The sequence below is a fragment of the Schistocerca cancellata genome, chromosome 2, assembly GCF_023864275.1.
Source record: "Schistocerca cancellata isolate TAMUIC-IGC-003103 chromosome 2, iqSchCanc2.1, whole genome shotgun sequence".
In the NCBI taxonomy this organism is placed as follows: domain Eukaryota; kingdom Metazoa; phylum Arthropoda; class Insecta; order Orthoptera; family Acrididae; genus Schistocerca; species Schistocerca cancellata.
Genome location: NC_064627.1, coordinates 257,366,765 through 257,391,116, shown reverse-complemented (window position 1 = coordinate 257,391,116; position 24,352 = coordinate 257,366,765). Strand labels below are relative to the sequence as shown.

The 24,352-nt window shown below is 45.9% G+C and overlaps 29 non-coding genes across 29 annotated transcripts; all 29 read right to left on the bottom strand.

Annotated features, from left to right (window-relative positions):
• Nucleotides 1-171: 171 nt before the first annotated feature.
• Nucleotides 172-287, bottom strand: Trnal-caa (transfer RNA leucine (anticodon CAA)). Its single transcript has 2 exons — nt 250-287; nt 172-217 (listed from the first exon to the last, which is right to left on the bottom strand). It is a non-coding gene; the product is annotated as a tRNA-Leu (tRNA).
• Nucleotides 288-991: 704 nt separating this feature from the next.
• Trnal-caa (transfer RNA leucine (anticodon CAA)) lies at nt 992-1,107 on the bottom strand. Its single transcript has 2 exons — nt 1,070-1,107; nt 992-1,037 (listed from the first exon to the last, which is right to left on the bottom strand). It is a non-coding gene; the product is annotated as a tRNA-Leu (tRNA).
• A 704-nt stretch (nt 1,108-1,811) lies between these two features.
• Nucleotides 1,812-1,927, bottom strand: Trnal-caa (transfer RNA leucine (anticodon CAA)). Its single transcript has 2 exons — nt 1,890-1,927; nt 1,812-1,857 (listed from the first exon to the last, which is right to left on the bottom strand). It is a non-coding gene; the product is annotated as a tRNA-Leu (tRNA).
• Nucleotides 1,928-2,631: 704 nt separating this feature from the next.
• On the bottom strand, nt 2,632-2,747 carry Trnal-caa (transfer RNA leucine (anticodon CAA)). Its single transcript has 2 exons — nt 2,710-2,747; nt 2,632-2,677 (listed from the first exon to the last, which is right to left on the bottom strand). It is a non-coding gene; the product is annotated as a tRNA-Leu (tRNA).
• A 704-nt stretch (nt 2,748-3,451) lies between these two features.
• On the bottom strand, nt 3,452-3,567 carry Trnal-caa (transfer RNA leucine (anticodon CAA)). Its single transcript has 2 exons — nt 3,530-3,567; nt 3,452-3,497 (listed from the first exon to the last, which is right to left on the bottom strand). It is a non-coding gene; the product is annotated as a tRNA-Leu (tRNA).
• Nucleotides 3,568-4,271: 704 nt separating this feature from the next.
• Trnal-caa (transfer RNA leucine (anticodon CAA)) lies at nt 4,272-4,387 on the bottom strand. The gene is made up of 2 exons: nt 4,350-4,387; nt 4,272-4,317 (listed from the first exon to the last, which is right to left on the bottom strand). It is a non-coding gene; the product is annotated as a tRNA-Leu (tRNA).
• Nucleotides 4,388-5,091: 704 nt separating this feature from the next.
• Nucleotides 5,092-5,207, bottom strand: Trnal-caa (transfer RNA leucine (anticodon CAA)). The gene is made up of 2 exons: nt 5,170-5,207; nt 5,092-5,137 (listed from the first exon to the last, which is right to left on the bottom strand). It is a non-coding gene; the product is annotated as a tRNA-Leu (tRNA).
• Nucleotides 5,208-5,911: 704 nt separating this feature from the next.
• Nucleotides 5,912-6,027, bottom strand: Trnal-caa (transfer RNA leucine (anticodon CAA)). The gene is made up of 2 exons: nt 5,990-6,027; nt 5,912-5,957 (listed from the first exon to the last, which is right to left on the bottom strand). It is a non-coding gene; the product is annotated as a tRNA-Leu (tRNA).
• A 704-nt stretch (nt 6,028-6,731) lies between these two features.
• Nucleotides 6,732-6,847, bottom strand: Trnal-caa (transfer RNA leucine (anticodon CAA)). The gene is made up of 2 exons: nt 6,810-6,847; nt 6,732-6,777 (listed from the first exon to the last, which is right to left on the bottom strand). It is a non-coding gene; the product is annotated as a tRNA-Leu (tRNA).
• Nucleotides 6,848-7,551: 704 nt separating this feature from the next.
• On the bottom strand, nt 7,552-7,667 carry Trnal-caa (transfer RNA leucine (anticodon CAA)). Its single transcript has 2 exons — nt 7,630-7,667; nt 7,552-7,597 (listed from the first exon to the last, which is right to left on the bottom strand). It is a non-coding gene; the product is annotated as a tRNA-Leu (tRNA).
• A 704-nt stretch (nt 7,668-8,371) lies between these two features.
• On the bottom strand, nt 8,372-8,487 carry Trnal-caa (transfer RNA leucine (anticodon CAA)). Its single transcript has 2 exons — nt 8,450-8,487; nt 8,372-8,417 (listed from the first exon to the last, which is right to left on the bottom strand). It is a non-coding gene; the product is annotated as a tRNA-Leu (tRNA).
• A 704-nt stretch (nt 8,488-9,191) lies between these two features.
• Nucleotides 9,192-9,307, bottom strand: Trnal-caa (transfer RNA leucine (anticodon CAA)). Its single transcript has 2 exons — nt 9,270-9,307; nt 9,192-9,237 (listed from the first exon to the last, which is right to left on the bottom strand). It is a non-coding gene; the product is annotated as a tRNA-Leu (tRNA).
• A 704-nt stretch (nt 9,308-10,011) lies between these two features.
• Trnal-caa (transfer RNA leucine (anticodon CAA)) lies at nt 10,012-10,127 on the bottom strand. The gene is made up of 2 exons: nt 10,090-10,127; nt 10,012-10,057 (listed from the first exon to the last, which is right to left on the bottom strand). It is a non-coding gene; the product is annotated as a tRNA-Leu (tRNA).
• A 704-nt stretch (nt 10,128-10,831) lies between these two features.
• Nucleotides 10,832-10,947, bottom strand: Trnal-caa (transfer RNA leucine (anticodon CAA)). Its single transcript has 2 exons — nt 10,910-10,947; nt 10,832-10,877 (listed from the first exon to the last, which is right to left on the bottom strand). It is a non-coding gene; the product is annotated as a tRNA-Leu (tRNA).
• Nucleotides 10,948-11,651: 704 nt separating this feature from the next.
• Nucleotides 11,652-11,767, bottom strand: Trnal-caa (transfer RNA leucine (anticodon CAA)). The gene is made up of 2 exons: nt 11,730-11,767; nt 11,652-11,697 (listed from the first exon to the last, which is right to left on the bottom strand). It is a non-coding gene; the product is annotated as a tRNA-Leu (tRNA).
• Nucleotides 11,768-12,471: 704 nt separating this feature from the next.
• Nucleotides 12,472-12,587, bottom strand: Trnal-caa (transfer RNA leucine (anticodon CAA)). The gene is made up of 2 exons: nt 12,550-12,587; nt 12,472-12,517 (listed from the first exon to the last, which is right to left on the bottom strand). It is a non-coding gene; the product is annotated as a tRNA-Leu (tRNA).
• Nucleotides 12,588-13,291: 704 nt separating this feature from the next.
• Trnal-caa (transfer RNA leucine (anticodon CAA)) lies at nt 13,292-13,407 on the bottom strand. Its single transcript has 2 exons — nt 13,370-13,407; nt 13,292-13,337 (listed from the first exon to the last, which is right to left on the bottom strand). It is a non-coding gene; the product is annotated as a tRNA-Leu (tRNA).
• Nucleotides 13,408-14,930: 1,523 nt separating this feature from the next.
• Nucleotides 14,931-15,046, bottom strand: Trnal-caa (transfer RNA leucine (anticodon CAA)). The gene is made up of 2 exons: nt 15,009-15,046; nt 14,931-14,976 (listed from the first exon to the last, which is right to left on the bottom strand). It is a non-coding gene; the product is annotated as a tRNA-Leu (tRNA).
• A 704-nt stretch (nt 15,047-15,750) lies between these two features.
• On the bottom strand, nt 15,751-15,866 carry Trnal-caa (transfer RNA leucine (anticodon CAA)). The gene is made up of 2 exons: nt 15,829-15,866; nt 15,751-15,796 (listed from the first exon to the last, which is right to left on the bottom strand). It is a non-coding gene; the product is annotated as a tRNA-Leu (tRNA).
• A 704-nt stretch (nt 15,867-16,570) lies between these two features.
• Nucleotides 16,571-16,686, bottom strand: Trnal-caa (transfer RNA leucine (anticodon CAA)). Its single transcript has 2 exons — nt 16,649-16,686; nt 16,571-16,616 (listed from the first exon to the last, which is right to left on the bottom strand). It is a non-coding gene; the product is annotated as a tRNA-Leu (tRNA).
• A 704-nt stretch (nt 16,687-17,390) lies between these two features.
• Nucleotides 17,391-17,506, bottom strand: Trnal-caa (transfer RNA leucine (anticodon CAA)). The gene is made up of 2 exons: nt 17,469-17,506; nt 17,391-17,436 (listed from the first exon to the last, which is right to left on the bottom strand). It is a non-coding gene; the product is annotated as a tRNA-Leu (tRNA).
• A 704-nt stretch (nt 17,507-18,210) lies between these two features.
• On the bottom strand, nt 18,211-18,326 carry Trnal-caa (transfer RNA leucine (anticodon CAA)). Its single transcript has 2 exons — nt 18,289-18,326; nt 18,211-18,256 (listed from the first exon to the last, which is right to left on the bottom strand). It is a non-coding gene; the product is annotated as a tRNA-Leu (tRNA).
• A 704-nt stretch (nt 18,327-19,030) lies between these two features.
• Nucleotides 19,031-19,146, bottom strand: Trnal-caa (transfer RNA leucine (anticodon CAA)). The gene is made up of 2 exons: nt 19,109-19,146; nt 19,031-19,076 (listed from the first exon to the last, which is right to left on the bottom strand). It is a non-coding gene; the product is annotated as a tRNA-Leu (tRNA).
• Nucleotides 19,147-19,850: 704 nt separating this feature from the next.
• On the bottom strand, nt 19,851-19,966 carry Trnal-caa (transfer RNA leucine (anticodon CAA)). Its single transcript has 2 exons — nt 19,929-19,966; nt 19,851-19,896 (listed from the first exon to the last, which is right to left on the bottom strand). It is a non-coding gene; the product is annotated as a tRNA-Leu (tRNA).
• A 704-nt stretch (nt 19,967-20,670) lies between these two features.
• Nucleotides 20,671-20,786, bottom strand: Trnal-caa (transfer RNA leucine (anticodon CAA)). The gene is made up of 2 exons: nt 20,749-20,786; nt 20,671-20,716 (listed from the first exon to the last, which is right to left on the bottom strand). It is a non-coding gene; the product is annotated as a tRNA-Leu (tRNA).
• A 704-nt stretch (nt 20,787-21,490) lies between these two features.
• Nucleotides 21,491-21,606, bottom strand: Trnal-caa (transfer RNA leucine (anticodon CAA)). Its single transcript has 2 exons — nt 21,569-21,606; nt 21,491-21,536 (listed from the first exon to the last, which is right to left on the bottom strand). It is a non-coding gene; the product is annotated as a tRNA-Leu (tRNA).
• A 704-nt stretch (nt 21,607-22,310) lies between these two features.
• Trnal-caa (transfer RNA leucine (anticodon CAA)) lies at nt 22,311-22,426 on the bottom strand. Its single transcript has 2 exons — nt 22,389-22,426; nt 22,311-22,356 (listed from the first exon to the last, which is right to left on the bottom strand). It is a non-coding gene; the product is annotated as a tRNA-Leu (tRNA).
• A 704-nt stretch (nt 22,427-23,130) lies between these two features.
• On the bottom strand, nt 23,131-23,246 carry Trnal-caa (transfer RNA leucine (anticodon CAA)). Its single transcript has 2 exons — nt 23,209-23,246; nt 23,131-23,176 (listed from the first exon to the last, which is right to left on the bottom strand). It is a non-coding gene; the product is annotated as a tRNA-Leu (tRNA).
• A 704-nt stretch (nt 23,247-23,950) lies between these two features.
• On the bottom strand, nt 23,951-24,066 carry Trnal-caa (transfer RNA leucine (anticodon CAA)). The gene is made up of 2 exons: nt 24,029-24,066; nt 23,951-23,996 (listed from the first exon to the last, which is right to left on the bottom strand). It is a non-coding gene; the product is annotated as a tRNA-Leu (tRNA).
• Between the last annotated feature and the right edge of the window lie 286 nt (nt 24,067-24,352).

Sequence of the window (24,352 nt, the reverse complement as noted above, 5' to 3'; positions counted from 1 at the left end):
CTCTCTGTTTGTAGCTCACACTACCGAAGAAACAGTTTGGTGCCGTAGGTGCGCTTGTGTTTGATGCAAATTTTTGATTTCACTTAGGAGAACACGGCCAGTATCGTGCTGTTGCACTTTACAAAGGATCTCAATGCTACGCAGGGTGCTCTAGAGAAGCGACAAAATCTGTGTCAGGAGTGGGATTCGAACCCACGCCCTCATTCGAGGACCAGAAGGCTCTAGCTGCTACTGCAGCCAAGGTTTTTCCTTGAGTCTGGCGCCTTAGACCGCTCGGCCATCCTGACACTTGATTTGATGCTCCTCGTTTGTTCTATTAGAGGACTTACGGTTGATGTAGTTGTCGCATCCACGTTGCCACAGTACGCAGGCATGATTTCTGCACCCGTTAGACGTGCGCCAGGCGCAGCCGCACAAATATAGCGCAGAATGTACCACCAAAAGGTTTTCTCAAATCCGTATAATCACAGCAATCAATACCTTTTGTTCGAAACTAAGTCGTCTGTTAAAGACGTCAGAGATTAGACAGAATGCAGAGGTCTATCTGTCGAGTAATATTTCAAGTTTTGGTCACGTTGTAATCTCCATACAGTAATATTTTGAGTATATGAATTTATTTCGAGTTCTGTGTATTTCATCAGCGACTGTTATTGTACAGATGATGTACTGGTCAGCCTGCACTGTTTCCTCACACTGTCGTTAGCACTCTGCATCTCCAGATAAGAGTCGTTTCCATACCACAAGTGTCCCTTTTGACGTGTTTGCGGCTCTTTGGCGCGGAAGTAACCTCACGAGGGGAACGTCGTATTTACAACCAACACTCTCTGTTTGTAGCTCACACTACCGAAGAAACAGTTTGGTGCCGTAGGTGCGCTTGTGTTTGATGCAAATTTTTGATTTCACTTAGGAGAACACGGCCAGTATCGTGCTGTTGCACTTTACAAAGGATCTCAATGCTACGCAGGGTGCTCTAGAGAAGCGACAAAATCTGTGTCAGGAGTGGGATTCGAACCCACGCCCTCATTCGAGGACCAGAAGGCTCTATCTGCTACTGCTGCCAAGGTTTTTCCTTGAGTCTGGCGCCTTAGACCGCTCGGCCATCCTGACACTTGATTTGATGCTCCTCGTTTGTTCTATTAGAGGACTTACAGTTGATGTAGTTGTCGCATCCACGTTGCCACAGTACGCAGGCATGATTTCTGCACCCGTTAGACGTGCGCCAGGCGCAGCCGCACAAATATAGCGCAGAATGTACCACCAAAAGAGTTTCTCATATCCGTATAATCACAGCAATCAATACCTTTTGTTCTAAACTAAATCGTCTGTTAAAGACGTCAGAGATTAGACAGAATGCAGAGGTCTATCTGTCGCGTAATATTTCAAGTTTTGGTCACGTTGTAATCTCCATACAGTAATATTTTGAGTATATGAATTTATTTCGAGTTCTGTGTATTTCATCAGCGACTGTTATTGTACAGATGATGTACTGGTCAGCCTGCACTGTTTCCTCACACTGTCGTTAGCACTCTGCATCTCCAGATAAGAGTCGTTTCCATACCACAAGTGTCCCTTTTGACGTGTTTGCGGCTCTTTGGCGCGGAAGTAACCTCACGAGGGGAACGTCGTATTTACAACCAACACTCTCTGTTTGTAGCTCACACTACCGAAGAAACAGTTTGGTGCCGTAGGTGCGCTTGTGTTTGATGCAAATTTTTGATTTCACTTAGGAGAACACGGCCAGTATCGTGCTGTTGCACTTTACAAAGGATCTCAATGCTACGCAGGGTGCTCTAGAGAAGCGACAAAATCTGTGTCACGAGTGGGATTCGAACCCACGCCCTCATTCGAGGACCAGAAGGCTCTAGCTGCTACTGCAGCCAAGGTATTTCCTTGAGTCTGGCGCCTTAGACCGCTCGGCCATCCTGACACTTGATTTGATGCTCCTCGTTTGTTCTATTACAGGACTTACAGTTGATGTAGTTGTCGCATCCACGTTGCCACAGTACGCAGGCATGATTTCTGCACCCGTTAGACGTGCGCCAGGCGCAGCCGCACAAATATAGCGCAGAATGTACCACCAAAAGAGTTTCTCAAATCCGTATAATCACAGCAATCAATACCTTTTGTTCGAAACTAAGTCGTCTGTTAAAGACGTCAGAGATTAGACAGAATGCAGAGGTCTATCTGTCGAGTAATATTTCAAGTTTTGGTCACGTTGTAATCTCCATACAGTAATATTTTGAGTATATGAATTTATTTCGAGTTCTGTGTATTTCATCAGCGACTGTTATTGTACAGATGATGTACTGGTCAGCCTGCACTGTTTCCTCACACTGTCGTTAGCACTCTGCATCTCCAGATAAGAGTCGTTTCCATACCACAAGTGTCCCTTTTGACGTGTTTGCGGCTCTTTGGCGCGGAAGTAACCTCACGAGGGGAACGTCGTATTTACAACCAACACTCTCTGTTTGTAGCTCACACTACCGAAGAAACAGTTTGGTGCCGTAGGTGCGCTTGTGTTTGATGCAAATTTTTGATTTCACTTAGGAGAACACGGCCAGTATCGTGCTGTTGCACTTTACAAAGGATCTCAATGCTACGCAGGGTGCTCTAGAGAAGCGACAAAATCTGTGTCAGGAGTGGGATTCGAACCCACGCCCTCATTCGAGGACCAGAAGGCTCTAGCTGCTACTGCAGCCAAGGTTTTTCCTTGAGTCTGGCGCCTTAGACCGCTCGGCCATCCTGACACTTGATTTGATGCTCCTCGTTTGTTCTATTAGAGGACTTACGGTTGATGTAGTTGTCGCATCCACGTTGCCACAGTACGCAGGCATGATTTCTGCACCCGTTAGACGTGCGCCAGGCGCAGCCGCACAAATATAGCGCAGAATGTACCACCAAAAGAGTTTCTCAAATCCGTATAATCACAGCAATCAATACCTTTTGTTCGAAACTAAGTCGTCTGTTAAAGACGTCAGAGATTAGACAGAATGCAGAGGTCTATCTGTCGAGTAATATTTCAAGTTTTGGTCACGTTGTAATCTCCATACAGTAATATTTTGAGTATATGAATTTATTTCGAGTTCTGTGTATTTCATCAGCGACTGTTATTGTACAGATGATGTACTGGTCAGCCTGCACTGTTTCCTCACACTGTCGTTAGCACTCTGCATCTCCAGATAAGAGTCGTTTCCATACCACAAGTGTCCCTTTTGACGTGTTTGCGGCTCTTTGGCGCGGAAGTAACCTCACGAGGGGAACGTCGTATTTACAACCAACACTCTCTGTTTGTAGCTCACACTACCGACGAAACAGTTTGGTGCCGTAGGTGCGCTTGTGTTTGATGCAAATTTTTGATTTCACTTAGGAGAACACGGCCAGTATCGTGCTGTTGCACTTTACAAAGGATCTCAATGCTACGCAGGGTGCTCTAGAGAAGCGACAAAATCTGTGTCAGGAGTGGGATTCGAACCCACGCCCTCATTCGAGGACCAGAAGGCTCTATCTGCTACTGCTGCCAAGGTTTTTCCTTGAGTCTGGCGCCTTAGACCGCACGGCCATCTTGACACTTGATTTGATGCTCCTCGTTTGTTCTATTAGAGGACTTACACTTGATGTAGTTGTCGCATCTACGTTGCCACAGTACGCAGGCATGATTTCTGCACCCGTTAGACGTGCGCCAGGCGCAGCCGCACAAATATAGCGCAGAATGTACCACCAAAAGAGTTTCTCATATCCGTATAATCACAGCAATCAATACCTTTTGTTCTAAACTAAATCGTCTGTTAAAGACGTCAGAGATTAGACAGAATGCAGAGGTCTATCTGTCGCGTAATATTTCAAGTTTTGGTCACGTTGTAATCTCCATACAGTAATATTTTGAGTATATGAATTTATTTCGAGTTCTGTGTATTTCATCAGCGACTGTTATTGTACAGATGATGTACTGGTCAGCCTGCACTGTTTCCTCACACTGTCGTTAGCACTCTGCATCTCCAGATAAGAGTCGTTTCCATACCACAAGTGTCCCTTTTGACGTGTTTGCGGCTCTTTGGCGCGGAAGTAACCTCACGAGGGGAACGTCGTATTTACAACCAACACTCTCTGTTTGTAGCTCACACTACCGAAGAAACAGTTTGGTGCCGTAGGTGCGCTTGTGTTTGATGCAAATTTTTGATTTCACTTAGGAGAACACGGCCAGTATCGTGCTGTTGCACTTTACAAAGGATCTCAATGCTACGCAGGGTGCTCTAGAGAAGCGACAAAATCTGTGTCACGAGTGGGATTCGAACCCACGCCCTCATTCGAGGACCAGAAGGCTCTAGCTGCTACTGCAGCCAAGGTTTTTCCTTGAGTCTGGCGCCTTAGACCGCTCGGCCATCCTGACACTTGATTTGATGCTCCTCGTTTGTTCTATTAGAGGACTTACAGTTGATGTAGTTGTCGCATCCACGTTGCCACAGTACGCAGGCATGATTTCTGCACCCGTTAGACGTGCGCCAGGCGCAGCCGCACAAATATAGCGCAGAATGTACCACCAAAAGAGTTTCTCAAATCCGTATAATCACAGCAATCAATACCTTTTGTTCGAAACTAAGTCGTCTGTTAAAGACGTCAGAGATTAGACAGAATGCAGAGGTCTATCTGTCGAGTAATATTTCAAGTTTTGGTCACGTTGTAATCTCCATACAGTAATATTTTGAGTATATGAATTTATTTCGAGTTCTGTGTATTTCATCAGCGACTGTTATTGTACAGATGATGTACTGGTCAGCCTGCACTGTTTCCTCACACTGTCGTTAGCACTCTGCATCTCCAGATAAGAGTCGTTTCCATACCACAAGTGTCCCTTTTGACGTGTTTGCGGCTCTTTGGCGCGGAAGTAACCTCACGAGGGGAACGTCGTATTTACAACCAACACTCTCTGTTTGTAGCTCACACTACCGAAGAAACAGTTTGGTGCCGTAGGTGCGCTTGTGTTTGATGCAAATTTTTGATTTCACTTAGGAGAACACGGCCAGTATCGTGCTGTTGCACTTTACAAAGGATCTCAATGCTACGCAGGGTGCTCTAGAGAAGCGACAAAATCTGTGTCGGGAGTGGGATTCGAACCCACGCCCTCATTCGAGGACCAGAAGGCTCTAGCTGCTACTGCAGCCAAGGTTTTTCCTTGAGTCTGGCGCCTTAGACCGCTCGGCCATCCTGACACTTGATTTGATGCTCCTCGTTTGTTCTATTAGAGGACTTACGGTTGATGTAGTTGTCGCATCCACGTTGCCACAGTACGCAGGCATGATTTCTGCACCCGTTAGACGTGCGCCAGGCGCAGCCGCACAAATATAGCGCAGAATGTACCACCAAAAGAGTTTCTCAAATCCGTATAATCACAGCAATCAATACCTTTTGTTCGAAACTAAGTCGTCTGTTAAAGACGTCAGAGATTAGACAGAATGCAGAGGTCTATCTGTCGAGTAATATTTCAAGTTTTGGTCACGTTGTAATCTCCATACAGTAATATTTTGAGTATATGAATTTATTTCGAGTTCTGTGTATTTCATCAGCGACTGTTATTGTACAGATGATGTACTGGTCAGCCTGCACTGTTTCCTCATACTGTCGTTAGCACTCTGCATCTCCAGATAAGAGTCGTTTCCATACCACAAGTGTCCCTTTTGACGTGTTTGCGGCTCTTTGGCGCGGAAGTAACCTCACGAGGGGAACGTCGTATTTACAACCAACACTCTCTGTTTGTAGCTCACACTACCGAAGAAACAGTTTGGTGCCGTAGGTGCGCTTGTGTTTGATGCAAATTTTTGATTTCACTTAGGAGAACACGGCCAGTATCGTGCTGTTGCACTTTACAAAGGATCTCAATGCTACGCAGGGTGCTCTAGAGAAGCGACAAAATCTGTGTCAGGAGAGGGATTCGAACCCACGCCCTCATTCGAGGACCAGAAGGCTCTAGCTGCTACTGCAGCCAAGGTTTTTCCTTGAGTCTGGCGCCTTAGACCGCTCGGCCATCCTGACACTTGATTTGATGCTCCTCGTTTGTTCTATTAGAGGACTTACGGTTGATGTAGTTGTCGCATCCACGTTGCCACAGTACGCAGGCATGATTTCTGCACCCGTTAGACGTGCGCCAGGCGCAGCCGCACAAATATAGCGCAGAATGTACCACCAAAAGAGTTTCTCAAATCCGTATAATCACAGCAATCAATACCTTTTGTTCGAAATTAAGTCGTCTGTTAAAGACGTCAGAGATTAGACAGAATGCAGAGGTCTATCTGTCGAGTAATATTTCAAGTTTTGGTCACGTTGTAATCTCCATACAGTAATATTTTGAGTATATGAATTTATTTCGAGTTCTGTGTATTTCATCAGCGACTGTTATTGTACAGATGATGTACTGGTCAGCCTGCACTGTTTCCTCACACTGTCGTAAGCACTCTGCATCTCCAGATAAGAGTCGTTTCCATACCACAAGTGTCCCTTTTGACGTGTTTGCGGCTCTTTGGCGCGGAAGTAACCTCACGAGGGGAACGTCGTATTTACAACCAACACTCTCTGTTTGTAGCTCACACTACCGAAGAAACAGTTTGGTGCCGTAGGTGCGCTTGTGTTTGATGCAAATTTTTGATTTCACTTAGGAGAACACGGCCAGTATCGTGCTGTTGCACTTTACAAAGGATCTCAATGCTACGCAGGGTGCTCTAGAGAAGCGACAAAATCTGTGTCAGGAGTGGGATTCGAACCCACGCCCTCATTCGAGGACCAGAAGGCTCTAGCTGCTACTGCAGCCAAGGTTTTTCCTTGAGTCTGGCGCCTTAGACCGCTCGGCCATCCTGACACTTGATTTGATGCTCCTCGTTTGTTCTATTAGAGGACTTACAGTTGATGTAGTTGTCGCATCCACGTTGCCACAGTACGCAGGCATGATTTCTGCACCCGTTAGACGTGCGCCAGGCGCAGCCGCACAAATATAGCGCAGAATGTACCACCAAAAGAGTTTCTCAAATCCGTATAATCACAGCAATCAATACCTTTTGTTCGAAACTAAGTCGTCTGTTAAAGACGTCAGAGATTAGACAGAATGCAGAGGTCTATCTGTCGAGTAATATTTCAAATTTTGGTCACGTTGTAATCTCCATACAGTAATATTTTGAGTATATGAATTTATTTCGAGTTCTGTGTATTTCATCAGCGACTGTTATTGTACAGATGATGTACTGGTCAGCCTGCACTGTTTCCTCACACTGTCGTTAGCACTCTGCATCTCCAGATAAGAGTCGTTTCCATACCACAAGTGTCCCTTTTGACGTGTTTGCGGCTCTTTGGCGCGGAAGTAACCTCACGAGGGGAACGTCGTATTTACAACCAACACTCTCTGTTTGTAGCTCACACTACCGAAGAAACAGTTTGGTGCCGTAGGTGCGCTTGTGTTTGATGCAAATTTTTGATTTCACTTAGGAGAACACGGCCAGTATCGTGCTGTTGCACTTTACAAAGGATCTCAATGCTACGCAGGGTGCTCTAGAGAAGCGACAAAATCTGTGTCAGGAGTGGGATTCGAACCCACGCCCTCATTCGAGGACCAGAAGGCTCTAGCTGCTACTGCAGCCAAGGTTTTTCCTTGAGTCTGGCGCCTTAGACCGCTCGGCCATCCTGACACTTGATTTGATGCTCCTCGTTTGTTCTATTAGAGGACTTACGGTTGATGTAGTTGTCGCATCCACGTTGCCACAGTACGCAGGCATGATTTCTGCACCCGTTAGACGTGCGCCAGGCGCAGCCGCACAAATATAGCGCAGAATGTACCACCAAAAGAGTTTCTCAAATCCGTATAATCACAGCAATCAATACCTTTTGTTCGAAATTAAGTCGTCTGTTAAAGACGTCAGAGATTAGACAGAATGCAGAGGTCTATCTGTCGAGTAATATTTCAAGTTTTGGTCACGTTGTAATCTCCATACAGTAATATTTTGAGTATATGAATTTATTTCGAGTTCTGTGTATTTCATCAGCGACTGTTATTGTACAGATGATGTACTGGTCAGCCTGCACTGTTTCCTCACACTGTCGTAAGCACTCTGCATCTCCAGATAAGAGTCGTTTCCATACCACAAGTGTCCCTTTTGACGTGTTTGCGGCTCTTTGGCGCGGAAGTAACCTCACGAGGGGAACGTCGTATTTACAACCAACACTCTCTGTTTGTAGCTCACACTACCGAAGAAACAGTTTGGTGCCGTAGGTGCGCTTGTGTTTGATGCAAATTTTTGATTTCACTTAGGAGAACACGGCCAGTATCGTGCTGTTGCACTTTACAAAGGATCTCAATGCTACGCAGGGTGCTCTAGAGAAGCGACAAAATCTGTGTCAGGAGTGGGATTCGAACCCACGCCCTCATTCGAGGACCAGAAGGCTCTAGCTGCTACTGCAGCCAAGGTTTTTCCTTGAGTCTGGCGCCTTAGACCGCTCGGCCATCCTCACACTTGATTTGATGCTCCTCGTTTGTTCTATTAGAGGACTTACAGTTGATGTAGTTGTCGCATCCACGTTGCCACAGTACGCAGGCATGATTTCTGCACCCGTTAGACGTGCGCCAGGCGCAGCCGCACAAATATAGCGCAGAATGTACCACCAAAAGAGTTTCTCAAATCCGTATAATCACAGCAATCAATACCTTTTGTTCGAAACTAAGTCGTCTGTTAAAGACGTCAGAGATTAGACAGAATGCAGAGGTCTATCTGTCGAGTAATATTTCAAGTTTTGGTCACGTTGTAATCTCCATACAGTAATATTTTGAGTATATGAATTTATTTCGAGTTCTGTGTATTTCATCAGCGACTGTTATTGTACAGATGATGTACTGGTCAGCCTGCACTGTTTCCTCACACTGTCGTTAGCACTCTGCATCTCCAGATAAGAGTCGTTTCCATACCACAAGTGTCCCTTTTGACGTGTTTGCGGCTCTTTGGCGCGGAAGTAACCTCACGAGGGGAACGTCGTATTTACAACCAACACTCTCTGTTTGTAGCTCACACTACCGAAGAAACAGTTTGGTGCCGTAGGTGCGCTTGTGTTTGATGCAAATTTTTGATTTCACTTAGGAGAACACGGCCAGTATCGTGCTGTTGCACTTTACAAAGGATCTCAATGCTACGCAGGGTGCTCTAGAGAAGCGACAAAATCCGTGTCAGGAGTGGGATTCGAACCCACGCCCTCATTCGAGGACCAGAAGGCTCTAGCTGCTACTGCAGCCAAGGTTTTTCCTTGAGTCTGGCGCCTTAGACCGCTCGGCCATCCTGACACTTGATTTGATGCTCCTCGTTTGTTCTATTAGAGGACTTACAGTTGATGTAGTTGTCGCATCCACGTTGCCACAGTACGCAGGCATGATTTCTGCACCCGTTAGACGTGCGCCAGGCGCAGCCGCACAAATATAGCGCAGAATGTACCACCAAAAGAGTTTCTCAAATCCGTATAATCACAGCAATCAATACCTTTTGTTCGAAACTAAGTCGTCTGTTAAAGACGTCAGAGATTAGACAGAATGCAGAGGTCTATCTGTCGAGTAATATTTCAAGTTTTGGTCACGTTGTAATCTCCATACAGTAATATTTTGAGTATATGAATTTATTTCGAGTTCTGTGTATTTCATCAGCGACTGTTATTGTACAGATGATGTACTGGTCAGCCTGCACTGTTTCCTCACACTGTCGTTAGCACTCTGCATCTCCAGATAAGAGTCGTTTCCATACCACAAGTGTCCCTTTTGACGTGTTTGCGGCTCTTTGGCGCGGAAGTAACCTCACGAGGGGAACGTCGTATTTACAACCAACACTCTCTGTTTGTAGCTCACACTACCGAAGAAACAGTTTGGTGCCGTAGGTGCGCTTGTGTTTGGTGCAAATTTTTGATTTCACTTAGGAGAACACGGCCAGTATCGTGCTGTTGCACTTTACAAAGGATCTCAATGCTACGCAGGGTGCTCTAGAGAAGCGACAAAATCCGTGTCAGGAGTGGGATTCGAACCCACGCCCTCATTCGAGGACCAGAAGGCTCTAGCTGCTACTGCAGCCAAGGTTTTTCCTTGAGTCTGGCGCCTTAGACCGCTCGGCCATCCTGACACTTGATTTGATGCTCCTCGTTTGTTCTATTAGAGGACTTACAGTTGATGTAGTTGTCGCATCCACGTTGCCACAGTACGCAGGCATGATTTCTGCACCCGTTAGACGTGCGCCAGGCGCAGCCGCACAAATATAGCGCAGAATGTACCACCAAAAGAGTTTCTCAAATCCGTATAATCACAGCAATCAAAACCTTTTGTTCGAAACTAAGTCGTCTGTTAAAGACGTCAGAGATTAGACAGAATGCAGAGGTCTATCTGTCGAGTAATATTTCAAGTTTTGGTCACGTTGTAATCTCCATACAGTAATATTTTGAGTATATGAATTTATTTCGAGTTCTGTGTATTTCATCAGCGACTGTTATTGTACAGATGATGTACTGGTCAGCCTGCACTGTTTCCTCACACTGTCGTTAGCACTCTGCATCTCCAGATAAGAGTCGTTTCCATACCACAAGTGTCCCTTTTGACGTGTTTGCGGCTCTTTGGCGCGGAAGTAACCTCACGAGGGGAACGTCGTATTTACAACCAACACTCTCTGTTTGTAGCTCACACTACCGAAGAAACAGTTTGGTGCCGTAGGTGCGCTTGTGTTTGGTGCAAATTTTTTATTTCACTTAGGAGAACACGGCCAGTATCGTGCTGTTGCACTTTACAAAGGATCTCAATGCTACGCAGGGTGCTCTAGAGAAGCGACAAAATCTGTGTTAGGAGTGGGATTCGAACCCACGCCCTCATTCGAGGACCAGAAGGCTCTAGCTGCTACTGCAGCCAAGGTTTTTCCTTGAGTCTGGCGCCTTAGACCGCTCGGCCATCCTGACACTTGATTTGATGCTCCTCGTTTGTTCTATTAGAGGACTTACAGTTGATGTAGTTGTCGCATCCACGTTGCCACAGTACGCAGGCATGATTTCTGCACCCGTTAGACGTGCGCCAGGCGCAGCCGCACAAATATAGCGCAGAATGTACCACCAAAAGAGTTTCTCAAATCCGTATAATCACAGCAATCAATACCTTTTGTTCGAAACTAAGTCGTCTGTTAAAGACGTCAGAGATTAGACAGAATGCAGAGGTCTATCTGTCGAGTAATATTTCAAGTTTTGGTCACGTTGTAATCTCCATACAGTAATATTTTGAGTATATGAATTTATTTCGAGTTCTGTGTATTTCATCAGCGACTGTTATTGTACAGATGATGTACTGGTCAGCCTGCACTGTTTCCTCACACTGTCGTTAGCACTCTGCATCTCCAGATAAGAGTCGTTTCCATACCACAAGTGTCCCTTTTGACGTGTTTGCGGCTCTTTGGCGCGGAAGTAACCTCACGAGGGGAACGTCGTATTTACAACCAACACTCTCTGTTTGTAGCTCACACTACCGAAGAAACAGTTTGGTGCCGTAGGTGCGCTTGTGTTTGATGCAAATTTTTGATTTCACTTAGGAGAACACGGCCAGTATCGTGCTGTTGCACTTTACAAAGGATCTCAATGATACGCAGGGTGCTCTAGAGAAGCGACAAAATCTGTGTCAGGAGTGGGATTCGAACCCACGCCCTCATTCGAGGACCAGAAGGCTCTAGCTGCTACTGCAGCCAAGGTTTTTCCTTGAGTCTGGCGCCTTAGACCGCTCGGCCATCCTGACACTTGATTTGATGCTCCTCGTTTGTTCTATTAGAGGACTTACAGTTGATGTAGTTGTCGCATCCACGTTGCCACAGTACGCAGGCATGATTTCTGCACCCGTTAGACGTGCGCCAGGCGCAGCCGCACAAATATAGCGCAGAATGTACCACCAAAAGAGTTTCTCAAATCCGTATAATCACAGCAATCAATACCTTTTGTTCGAAACTAAGTCGTCTGTTAAAGACGTCAGAGATTAGACAGAATGCAGAGGTCTATCTGTCGAGTAATATTTCAAGTTTTGGTCACGTTGTAATCTCCATACAGTAATATTTTGAGTATATGAATTTATTTCGAGTTCTGTGTATTTCATCAGCGACTGTTATTGTACAGATGATGTACTGGTCAGCCTGCACTGTTTCCTCACACTGTCGTTAGCACTCTGCATCTCCAGATAAGAGTCGTTTCCATACCACAAGTGTCCCTTTTGACGTGTTTGCGGCTCTTTGGCGCGGAAGTAACCTCACGAGGGGAACGTCGTATTTACAACCAACACTCTCTGTTTGTAGCTCACACTACCGAAGAAACAGTTTGGTGCCGTAGGTGCGCTTGTGTTTGATGCAAATTTTTGATTTCACTTAGGAGAACACGGCCAGTATCGTGCTGTTGCACTTTACAAAGGATCTCAATGCTACGCAGGGTGCTCTAGAGAAGCGACAAAATCCGTGTCAGGAGTGGGATTCGAACCCACGCCCTCATTCGAGGACCAGAAGGCTCTAGCTGCTACTGCAGCCAAGGTTTTTCCTTGAGTCTGGCGCCTTAGACCGCTCGGCCATCCTCACACTTGATTTGATGCTCCTCGTTTGTTCTATTAGAGGACTTACAGTTGATGTAGTTGTCGCATCCACGTTGCCACAGTACGCAGGCATGATTTCTGCACCCGTTAGACGTGCGCCAGGCGCAGCCGCACAAATATAGCGCAGAATGTACCACCAAAAGAGTTTCTCAAATCCGTATAATCACAGCAATCAATACCATTTGTTCGACACTAAGTCGTCTGTTAAAGACGTCAGAGATTAGACAGAATGCAGAGGTCTATCTGTCGAGTAATATTTCAAGTTTTGGTCACGTTGTAATCTCCATACAGTAATATTTTGAGTATATGAATTTATTTCGAGTTCTGTGTATTTCATCAGCGACTGTTATTGTACAGATGATGTACTGGTTAGCCTGCACTGTTTCCTCACACTGTCGTTAGCACTCTGCATCTCCAGATAAGAGTCGTTTCCATACCACAAGTGTCCCTTTTGACGTGTTTGCGGCTCTTTGGCGCGGAAGTAACCTCACGAGGGGAACGTCGTATTTACAACCAACACTCTCTGTTTGTAGCTCACACTACCGAAGAAACAGTTTGGTGCCGTAGGTGCGCTTGTGTTTGATGCAAATTTTTGATTTCACTTAGGAGAACACGGCCAGTATCGTGCTGTTGCACTTTACAAAGGATCTCAATGCTACGCAGGGTGCTCTAGAGAAGCGACAAAATCTGTGTCAGGAGTGGGATTCGAACCCACGCCCTTATTCGAGGACCAGAAGGCTCTAGCTGCTACTGCAGCCAAGGTTTTTCCTTGAGTCTGGCGCCTTAGACCGCTCGGCCATCCTCACACTTGATTTGATGCTCCTCGTTTGTTCTATTAGAGGACTTACAGTTGATGTAGTTGTCGCATCCACGTTGCCACAGTACGCAGGCATGATTTCTGCACCCGTTAGACGTGCGCCAGGCGCAGCCGCACAAATATAGCGCAGAATGTACCACCAAAAGAGTTTCTCAAATCCGTATAATCACAGCAATCAATACCTTTTGTTCGAAACTAAGTCGTCTGTTAAAGACGTCAGAGATTAGACAGAATGCAGAGGTCTATCTGTCGAGTAATATTTCAAGTTTTGGTCACGTTGTAATCTCCATACAGTAATATTTTGAGTATATGAATTTATTTCGAGTTCTGTGTATTTCATCAGCGACTGTTATTGTACAGATGATGTACTGGTCAGCCTGCACTGTTTCCTCACACTGTCGTTAGCACTCTGCATCTCCAGATAAGAGTCGTTTCCATACCACAAGTGTCCCTTTTGACGTGTTTGCGGCTCTTTGGCGCGGAAGTAACCTCACGAGGGGAACGTCGTATTTACAACCAACACTCTCTGTTTGTAGCTCACACTACCGAAGAAACAGTTTGGTGCCGTAGGTGCGCTTGTGTTTGATGCAAATTTTTGATTTCACTTAGGAGAACACGGCCAGTATCGTGCTGTTGCACTTTACAAAGGATCTCAATGCTACGCAGGGTGCTCTAGAGAAGCGACAAAATCCGTGTCAGGAGTGGGATTCGAACCCACGCCCTCATTCGAGGACCAGAAGGCTCTAGCTGCTACTGCAGCCAAGGTTTTTCCTTGAGTCTGGCGCCTTAGACCGTTCGCCATCCTGACACTTGATTTGATGCTCCTCGTTTGTTCTATTAGAGGACTTACAGTTGATGTAGTTGTCGCATCCACGTTGCCACAGTACGCAGGCATGATTTCTGCACCCGTTAGACGTGCGCCAGGCGCAGCCGCACAAATATAGCGCAGAATGTACCACCAAAAGAGTTTCTCAAATCCGTATAATCACAGCAATCAATACCTTTTGTTCGAAACTAAGTCGTCTGTTAAAGACGTCAGAGATTAGACAGAATGCAGAGGTCTATCTGTCGAGTAATATTTCAAGTTTTGGTCACGTTGTAATCTCCATACAGTAATATTTTGAGTATATGAATTTATTTCGAGTTCTGTGTATTTCATCAGCGACTGTTATTGTACAGATGATGTACTGGTCAGCCTGCACTGTTTCCTCACACTGTCGTTAGCACTCTGCATCTCCAGATAAGAGTCGTTTCCATACCACAAGTGTCCCTTTTGACGTGTTTGCGGCTCTTTGGCGCGGAAGTAACCTCACGAGGGGAACGTCGTATTTACAACCAACACTCTCTGTTTGTAGCTCACACTACCGAAGAAACAGTTTGGTGCCGTAGGTGCGCTTGTGTTTGATGCAAATTTTTGATTTCACTTAGGAGAACACGGCCAGTATCGTGCTGTTGCACTTTACAAAGGATCTCAATGCTACGCAGGGTGCTCTAGAGAAGCGACAAAATCTGTGTCAGGAGTGGGATTCGAACCCACGCCCTCATTCGAGGACCAGAAGGCTCTAGCTGCTACTGCAGCCAAGGTTTTTCCTTGAGTCTGGCGCCTTAGACCGCTCGGCCATCCTGACACTTGATTTGATGCTCCTCGTTTGTTCTATTAGAGGACTTACAGTTGATGTAGTTGTCGCATCCACGTTGCCACAGTACGCAGGCATGATTTCTGCACCCGTTAGACGTGCGCCAGGCGCAGCCGCACAAATATAGCGCAGAATGTACCACCAAAAGAGTTTCTCAAATCCGTATAATCACAGCAATCAATACCTTTTGTTCGAAACTAAGTCGTCTGTTAAAGACGTCAGAGATTAGACAGAATGCAGAGGTCTATCTGTCGAGTAATATTTCAAGTTTTGGTCACGTTGTAATCTCCATACAGTAATATTTTGAGTATATGAATTTATTTCGAGTTCTGTGTATTTCATCAGCGACTGTTATTGTACAGATGATGTACTGGTCAGCCTGCACTGTTTCCTCACACTGTCGTTAGCACTCTGCATCTCCAGATAAGAGTCGTTTCCATACCACAAGTGTCCCTTTTGACGTGTTTGCGGCTCTTTGGCGCGGAAGTAACCTCACGAGGGGAACGTCGTATTTACAACCAACACTCTCTGTTTGTAGCTCACACTACCGAAGAAACAGTTTGGTGCCGTAGGTGCGCTTGTGTTTGATGCAAATTTTTGATTTCACTTAGGAGAACACGGCCAGTATCGTGCTGTTGCACTTTACAAAGGATCTCAATGCTACGCAGGGTGCTCTAGAGAAGCGACAAAATCTGTGTCAGGAGTGGGATTCGAACCCACGCCCTCATTCGAGGACCAGAAGGCTCTAGCTGCTACTGCAGCCAAGGTTTTTCCTTGAGTCTGGCGCCTTAGACCGCTCGGCCATCCTGACACTTGATTTGATGCTCCTCGTTTGTTCTATTAGAGGACTTACAGTTGATGTAGTTGTCGCATCCACGTTGCCACAGTACGCAGGCATGATTTCTGCACCCGTTAGACGTGCGCCAGGCGCAGCCGCACAAATATAGCGCAGAATGTACCACCAAAAGAGTTTCTCAAATCCGTATAATCACAGCAATCAATACCTTTTGTTCGAAACTAAGTCGTCTGTTAAAGACGTCAGAGATTAGACAGAATGCGGAGGTCTATCTGTCGAGTAATATTTCAAGTTTTGGTCACGTTGTAATCTCCATACAGTAATATTTTGAGTATATGAATTTATTTCGAGTTCTGTGTATTTCATCAGCGACTGTTATTGTACAGATGATGTACTGGTCAGCCTGCACTGTTTCCTCACACTGTCGTTAGCACTCTGCATCTCCAGATAAGAGTCGTTTCCATACCACAAGTGTCCCTTTTGACGTGTTTGCGGCTCTTTGGCGCGGAAGTAACCTCACGAGGGGAACGTCGTATTTACAACCAACACTCTCTGTTTGTAGCTCACACTACCGAAGAAACAGTTTGGTGCCGTAGGTGCGCTTGTGTTTGATGCAAATTTTTGATTTCACTTAGGAGAACACGGCCAGTATCGTGCTGTTGCACTTTACAAAGGATCTCAATGCTACGCAGGGTGCTCTAGAGAAGCGACAAAATCTGTGTCAGGAGTGGGATTCGAACCCACGCCCTCATTCGAGGACCAGAAGGCTCTAGCTGCTACTGCAGCCAAGGTTTTTCCTTGAGTCTGGCGCCTTAGACCGCTCGGCCATCCTCACACTTGATTTGATGCTCCTCGTTTGTTCTATTAGAGGACTTACAGTTGATGTAGTTGTCGCATCCACGTTGCCACAGTACGCAGGCATGATTTCTGCACCCGTTAGACGTGCGCCAGGCGCAGCCGCACAAATATAGCGCAGAATGTACCACCAAAAGAGTTTCTCAAATCCGTATAATCACAGCAATCAATACCTTTTGTTCGAAACTAAGTCGTCTGTTAAAGACGTCAGAGATTAGACAGAATGCGGAGGTCTATCTGTCGAGTAATATTTCAAGTTTTGGTCACGTTGTAATCTCCATACAGTAATATTTTGAGTATATGAATTTATTTCGAGTTCTGTGTATTTCATCAGCGACTGTTATTGTACAGATGATGTACTGGTCAGCCTGCACTGTTTCCTCACACTGTCGTTAGCACTCTGCATCTCCAGATAAGAGTCGTTTCCATACCACAAGTGTCCCTTTTGACGTGTTTGCGGCTCTTTGGCGCGGAAGTAACCTCACGAGGGGAACGTCGTATTTACAACCAACACTCTCTGTTTGTAGCTCACACTACCGAAGAAACAGTTTGGTGCCGTAGGTGCGCTTGTGTTTGATGCAAATTTTTGATTTCACTTAGGAGAACACGGCCAGTATCGTGCTGTTGCACTTTACAAAGGATCTCAATGCTACGCAGGGTGCTCTAGAGAAGCGACAAAATCTGTGTCAGGAGTGGGATTCGAACCCACGCCCTCATTCGAGGACCAGAAGGCTCTAGCTGCTACTGCAGCCAAGGTTTTTCCTTGAGTCTGGCGCCTTAGACCGCTCGGCCATCCTCACACTTGATTTGATGCTCCTCGTTTGTTCTATTAGAGGACTTACAGTTGATGTAGTTGTCGCATCCACGTTGCCACAGTACGCAGGCATGATTTCTGCACCCGTTAGACGTGCGCCAGGCGCAGCCGCACAAATATAGCGCAGAATGTACCACCAAAAGAGTTTCTCAAATCCGTATAATCACAGCAATCAATACCTTTTGTTCGAAACTAAGTCGTCTGTTAAAGACGTCAGAGATTAGACAGAATGCAGAGGTCTATCTGTCGAGTAATATTTCAAGTTTTGGTCACGTTGTAATCTCCATACAGTAATATTTTGAGTATATGAATTTATTTCGAGTTCTGTGTATTTCATCAGCGACTGTTATTGTACAGATGATGTACTGGTCAGCCTGCACTGTTTCCTCACACTGTCGTTAGCACTCTGCATCTCCAGATAAGAGTCGTTTCCATACCACAAGTGTCCCTTTTGACGTGTTTGCGGCTCTTTGGCGCGGAAGTAACCTCACGAGGGGAACGTCGTATTTACAACCAACACTCTCTGTTTGTAGCTCACACTACCGAAGAAACAGTTTGGTGCCGTAGGTGCGCTTGTGTTTGATGCAAATTTTTGATTTCACTTAGGAGAACACGGCCAGTATCGTGCTGTTGCACTTTACAAAGGATCTCAATGCTACGCAGGGTGCTCTAGAGAAGCGACAAAATCTGTGTCAGGAGTGGGATTCGAACCCACGCCCTCATTCGAGGACCAGAAGGCTCTAGCTGCTACTGCAGCCAAGGTTTTTCCTTGAGTCTGGCGCCTTAGACCGCTCGGCCATCCTCACACTTGATTTGATGCTCCTCGTTTGTTCTATTAGAGGACTTACAGTTGATGTAGTTGTCGCATCCACGTTGCCACAGTACGCAGGCATGATTTCTGCACCCGTTAGACGTGCGCCAGGCGCAGCCGCACAAATATAGCGCAGAATGTACCACCAAAAGAGTTTCTCAAATCCGTATAATCACAGCAATCAATACCTTTTGTTCGAAACTAAGTCGTCTGTTAAAGACGTCAGAGATTAGACAGAATGCGGAGGTCTATCTGTCGAGTAATATTTCAAGTTTTGGTCATGTTGTAATCTCCATACAGTAATATTTTGAGTATATGAATTTATTTCGAGTTCTGTGTATTTCATCAGCGACTGTTATTGTACAGATGATGTACTGGTCAGCCTGCACTGTTTCCTCACACTGTCGTTAGCACTCTGCATCTCCAGATAAGAGTCGTTTCCATACCACAAGTGTCCCTTTTGACGTGTTTGCGGCTCTTTGGCGCGGAAGTAACCTCACGAGGGGAACGTCGTATTTACAACCAACACTCTCTGTTTGTAGCTCACACTACCGAAGAAACAGTTTGGTGCCGTAGGTGCGCTTGTGTTTGATGCAAATTTTTGATTTCACTTAGGAGAACACGGCCAGTATCGTGCTGTTGCACTTTACAAAGGATCTCAATGCTACGCAGGGTGCTCTAGAGAAGCGACGAAATCTGTGTCAGGAGTGGGATTCGAACCCACGCCCTCATTCGAGGACCAGAAGGCTCTAGCTGCTACTGCAGCCAAGGTTTTTCCTTGAGTCTGGCGCCTTAGACCGCTCGGCCATCCTGACACTTGATTTGATGCTCCTCGTTTGTTCTATTAGAGGACTTACAGTTGATGTAGTTGTCGCATCCACGTTGCCACAGTACGCAGGCATGATTTCTGCACCCGTTAGACGTGCGCCAGGCGCAGCCGCACAAATATAGCGCAGAATGTACCACCAAAAGAGTTTCTCAAATCCGTATAATCACAGCAATCAATACCTTTTGTTCGAAACTAAGTCGTCTGTTAAAGACGTCAGAGATTAGACAGAATGCGGAGGTCTATCTGTCGAGTAATATTTCAAGTTTTGGTCACGTTGTAATCTCCATACAGTAATATTTTGAGTATATGAATTTATTTCGAGTTCTGTGTATTTCATCAGCGACTGTTATTGTACAGATGATGTACTGGTCAGCCTGCACTGTTTCCTCACACTGTCGTTAGCACTCTGCATCTCCAGATAAGAGTCGTTTCCATACCACAAGTGTCCCTTTTGACGTGTTTGCGGCTCTTTGGCGCGGAAGTAACCTCACGAGGGGAACGTCGTATTTACAACCAACACTCTCTGTTTGTAGCTCACACTACCGAAGAAACAGTTTGGTGCCGTAGGTGCGCTTGTGTTTGATGCAAATTTTTGATTTCACTTAGGAGAACACGGCCAGTATCGTGCTGTTGCACTTTACAAAGGATCTCAATGCTACGCAGGGTGCTCTAGAGAAGCGACGAAATCTGTGTCAGGAGTGGGATTCGAACCCACGCCCTCATTCGAGGACCAGAAGGCTCTAGCTGCTACTGCAGCCAAGGTTTTTCCTTGAGTCTGGCGCCTTAGACCGCTCGGCCATCCTGACACTTGATTTGATGCTCCTCGTTTGTTCTATTAGAGGACTTACAGTTGATGTAGTTGTCGCATCCACGTTGCCACAGTACGCAGGCATGATTTCTGCACCCGTTAGACGTGCGCCAGGCGCAGCCGCACAAATATAGCGCAGAATGTACCACCAAAAGAGTTTCTCAAATCCGTATAATCACAGCAATCAATACCTTTTGTTCGAAACTAAGTCGTCTGTTAAAGACGTCAGAGATTAGACAGAATGCAGAGGTCTATCTGTCGAGTAATATTTCAAGTTTTGGTCACGTTGTAATCTCCATACAGTAATATTTTGAGTATATGAATTTATTTCGAGTTCTGTGTATTTCATCAGCGACTGTTATTGTACAGATGATGTACTGGTCAGCCTGCACTGTTTCCTCACACTGTCGTTAGCACTCTGCATCTCCAGATAAGAGTCGTTTCCATACCACAAGTGTCCCTTTTGACGTGTTTGCGGCTCTTTGGCGCGGAAGTAACCTCACGAGGGGAACGTCGTATTTACAACCAACACTCTCTGTTTGTAGCTCACACTACCGAAGAAACAGTTTGGTGCCGTAGGTGCGCTTGTGTTTGATGCAAATTTTTGATTTCACTTAGGAGAACACGGCCAGTATCGTGCTGTTGCACTTTACAAAGGATCTCAATGCTACGCAGGGTGCTCTAGAGAAGCGACAAAATCTGTGTCAGGAGTGGGATTCGAACCCACGCCCTCATTCGAGGACCAGAAGGCTCTAGCTGCTACTGCAGCCAAGGTTTTTCCTTGAGTCTGGCGCCTTAGACCGCTCGGCCATCCTGACACTTGATTTGATGCTCCTCGTTTGTTCTATTAGAGGACTTACAGTTGATGTAGTTGTCGCATCCACGTTGCCACAGTACGCAGGCATGATTTCTGCACCCGTTAGACGTGCGCCAGGCGCAGCCGCACAAATATAGCGCAGAATGTACCACCAAAAGAGTTTCTCAAATCCGTATAATCACAGCAATCAATACCTTTTGTTCGAAACTAAGTCGTCTGTTAAAGACGTCAGAGATTAGACAGAATGCAGAGGTCTATCTGTCGAGTAATATTTCAAGTTTTGGTCACGTTGTAATCTCCATACAGTAATATTTTGAGTATATGAATTTATTTCGAGTTCTGTGTATTTCATCAGCGACTGTTATTGTACAGATGATGTACTGGTCAGCCTGCACTGTTTCCTCACACTGTCGTTAGCACTCTGCATCTCCAGATAAGAGTCGTTTCCATACCACAAGTGTCCCTTTTGACGTGTTTGCGGCTCTTTGGCGCGGAAGTAACCTCACGAGGGGAACGTCGTATTTACAACCAACACTCTCTGTTTGTAGCTCACACTACCGAAGAAACAGTTTGGTGCCGTAGGTGCGCTTGTGTTTGATGCAAATTTTTGATTTCACTTAGGAGAACACGGCCAGTATCGTGCTGTTGCACTTTACAAAGGATCTCAATGCTACGCAGGGTGCTCTAGAGAAGCGACAAAATCTGTGTCAGGAGTGGGATTCGAACCCACGCCCTCATTCGAGGACCAGAAGGCTCTAGCTGCTACTGCAGCCAAGGTTTTTCCTTGAGTCTGGCGCCTTAGACCGCTCGGCCATCCTGACACTTGATTTGATGCTCCTCGTTTGTTCTATTAGAGGACTTACAGTTGATGTAGTTGTCGCATCCACGTTGCCACAGTACGCAGGCATGATTTCTGCACCCGTTAGACGTGCGCCAGGCGCAGCCGCACAAATATAGCGCAGAATGTACCACCAAAAGAGTTTCTCAAATCCGTATAATCACAGCAATCAATACCTTTTGTTCGAAACTAAGTCGTCTGTTAAAGACGTCAGAGATTAGACAGAATGCAGAGGTCTATCTGTCGAGTAATATTTCAAGTTTTGGTCACGTTGTAATCTCCATACAGTAATATTTTGAGTATATGAATTTATTTCGAGTTCTGTGTATTTCATCAGCGACTGTTATTGTACAGATGATGTACTGGTCAGCCTGCACTGTTTCCTCACACTGTCGTTAGCACTCTGCATCTCCAGATAAGAGTCGTTTCCATACCACAAGTGTCCCTTTTGACGTGTTTGCGGCTCTTTGGCGCGGAAGTAACCTCACGAGGGGAACGTCGTATTTACAACCAACACTCTCTGTTTGTAGCTCACACTACCGAAGAAACAGTTTGGTGCCGTAGGTGCGCTTGTGTTTGATGCAAATTTTTGATTTCACTTAGGAGAACACGGCCAGTATCGTGCTGTTGCACTTTACAAAGGATCTCAATGCTACGCAGGGTGCTCTAGAGAAGCGACAAAATCTGTGTCAGGAGTGGGATTCGAACCCACGCCCTCATTCGAGGACCAGAAGGCTCTAGCTGCTACTGCAGCCAAGGTTTTTCCTTGAGTCTGGCGCCTTAGACCGCTCGGCCATCCTGACACTTGATTTGATGCTCCTCGTTTGTTCTATTAGAGGACTTACAGTTGATGTAGTTGTCGCATCCACGTTGCCACAGTACGCAGGCATGATTTCTGCACCCGTTAGACGTGCGCCAGGCGCAGCCGCACAAATATAGCGCAGAATGTACCACCAAAAGAGTTTCTCAAATCCGTATAATCACAGCAATCAATACCTTTTGTTCGAAACTAAGTCGTCTGTTAAAGACGTCAGAGATTAGACAGAATGCGGAGGTCTATCTGTCGAGTAATATTTCAAGTTTTGGTCACGTTGTAATCTCCATACAGTAATATTTTGAGTATATGAATTTATTTCGAGTTCTGTGTATTTCATCAGCGACTGTTATTGTACAGATGATGTACTGGTCAGCCTGCACTGTTTCCTCACACTGTCGTTAGCACTCTGCATCTCCAGATAAGAGTCGTTTCCATACCACAAGTGTCCCTTTTGACGTGTTTGCGGCTCTTTGGCGCGGAAGTAACCTCACGAGGGGAACGTCGTATTTACAACCAACACTCTCTGTTTGTAGCTCACACTACCGAAGAAACAGTTTGGTGCCGTAGGTGCGCTTGTGTTTGATGCAAATTTTTGATTTCACTTAGGAGAACACGGCCAGTATCGTGCTGTTGCACTTTACAAAGGATCTCAATGCTACGCAGGGTGCTCTAGAGAAGCGACAAAATCTGTGTCAGGAGTGGGATTCGAACCCACGCCCTCATTCGAGGACCAGAAGGCTCTAGCTGCTACTGCAGCCAAGGTTTTTCCTTGAGTCTGGCGCCTTAGACCGCTCGGCCATCCTCACACTTGATTTGATGCTCCTCGTTTGTTCTATTAGAGGACTTACAGTTGATGTAGTTGTCGCATCCACGTTGCCACAGTACGCAGGCATGATTTCTGCACCCGTTAGACGTGCGCCAGGCGCAGCCGCACAAATATAGCGCAGAATGTACCACCAAAAGAGTTTCTCAAATCCGTATAATCACAGCAATCAATACCTTTTGTTCGAAACTAAGTCGTCTGTTAAAGACGTCAGAGATTAGACAGAATGCGGAGGTCTATCTGTCGAGTAATATTTCAAGTTTTGGTCACGTTGTAATCTCCATACAGTAATATTTTGAGTATATGAATTTATTTCGAGTTCTGTGTATTTCATCAGCGACTGTTATTGTACAGATGATGTACTGGTCAGCCTGCACTGTTTCCTCACACTGTCGTTAGCACTCTGCATCTCCAGATAAGAGTCGTTTCCATACCACAAGTGTCCCTTTTGACGTGTTTGCGGCTCTTTGGCGCGGAAGTAACCTCACGAGGGGAACGTCGTATTTACAACCAACACTCTCTGTTTGTAGCTCACACTACCGAAGAAACAGTTTGGTGCCGTAGGTGCGCTTGTGTTTGATGCAAATTTTTGATTTCACTTAGGAGAACACGGCCAGTATCGTGCTGTTGCACTTTACAAAGGATCTCAATGCTACGCAGGGTGCTCTAGAGAAGCGACAAAATCTGTGTCAGGAGTGGGATTCGAACCCACGCCCTCATTCGAGGACCAGAAGGCTCTAGCTGCTACTGCAGCCAAGGTTTTTCCTTGAGTCTGGCGCCTTAGACCGCTCGGCCATCCTGACACTTGATTTGATGCTCCTCGTTTGTTCTATTAGAGGACTTACAGTTGATGTAGTTGTCGCATCCACGTTGCCACAGTACGCAGGCATGATTTCTGCACCCGTTAGACGTGCGCCAGGCGCAGCCGCACAAATATAGCGCAGAATGTACCACCAAAAGAGTTTCTCAAATCCGTATAATCACAGCAATCAATACCTTTTGTTCGAAACTAAGTCGTCTGTTAAAGACGTCAGAGATTAGACAGAATGCAGAGGTCTATCTGTCGAGTAATATTTCAAGTTTTGGTCA